Source organism: Arabidopsis thaliana, chromosome 3 (genome assembly GCF_000001735.4).
Source record: "Arabidopsis thaliana chromosome 3, partial sequence".
In the NCBI taxonomy this organism is placed as follows: domain Eukaryota; kingdom Viridiplantae; phylum Streptophyta; class Magnoliopsida; order Brassicales; family Brassicaceae; genus Arabidopsis; species Arabidopsis thaliana.
Window position 1 is genome coordinate 14,191,660 of NC_003074.8, and position 1,149 is coordinate 14,192,808.

General features: G+C 54.5%; 1 non-coding gene across 1 annotated transcript; it reads left to right on the plus strand.

Moving 5' to 3' along the window:
- Positions 1–28: 28 nt before the first annotated feature.
- On the plus strand, positions 29–337 carry AT3G00650. Its single transcript, NR_143843.1, has one exon. It is a non-coding gene; the product is annotated as an uncharacterized misc_RNA (transcript).
- The last annotated feature ends 812 nt before the right edge of the window (positions 338–1,149 follow it).

The window sequence follows — 1,149 nt, forward strand, 5'->3', positions numbered from 1 at the left end:
TAAGAATAAGAAAAAGAAAANAAAAAAAAAAAAAAAAAAAAAAAACTCCATAGAGTTGTTTTCTCAATCGGGTCCGAGGAATCGTCGATCTGGACTTGGAATCGTCGAGAAAAGTTTACCGGGTCCGAGGGTTTGTCGACCAGGACGAGGAATCGTCGACCGGGTCCGAGGATTTGTCGACCAGGGGTTGAAATCGTCGACCAGGTCCGAGACTTCATCGACCGGGTCCGAGGAATCGTCGACCAGGACGATGAATGGTCGATGAAAATCTATCGGGTTCGAGGAATGGTCGACCAGGGGTTGAAATCGTCGACCAGGTCCGAGACTTCATCGACCGTGTCCGAGGAGTGGTCGAGGGTTTGTCGACCAGGACGAGGAATCGTCGACCGGGTCCGAGGATTTGTCGACCAGGGGTTGAAATCATCGACCAGGTCCGAGACTTCATCGACCGGGTCCGAGGATTCGTCGACCAGGACGATGAATGGTCGATGAAAATCTATCGGGTTCGAGGAATGGTCGACCAGGGGTTGAAATCGTCGACCAGGTCCGAGACTTCATCGACCGTGTCCGAGGAGTGGTCGAGGATTTGTCGACCAGGAGTTGAAATCGTCGACCGGGACCGAGAATTCGTCGACCAGGACGGCGGAATGCTCGACCAGGACGATGAATGGGCGATGAAAATCTATCGGGATAGAGGAATGGTCGACCAGAAGTTGGAATCGTCGACCGGGTCCGAGAATTCGTCGACCAGGACGAGGAGTGGTCGAGGATTTGTCGACCAGGAGTTGAAATCGTCGACCGGGTCCGAGAATTCGTCGACCAGGACGGCGGAACCCTCGACCAGGACGATGAATGGGCGATGAAAATCTATCGGGTTCGAGGAATGGTCGACCAGAAGTTGAAATCGTCGACCGGGTCCGAGAATTCGTCGACCAGGCCGAGGAGTGGTCGAGGATTTGTCGACCAGGAGTTGAAATCGTCGACCGGGACCGAGAATTCGTCGACCAGGACGGCGGATCCCTCGACCAGGACGATGAATGGGCGATGAAAATCTATCGGGTTCGAGGAATGGTCGACCAGGGGTTGAAATCGTCGACCAGGTCCGAGACTTCATCGACCGGGTCCGAGGATTCGTCGACCAGGACGGCC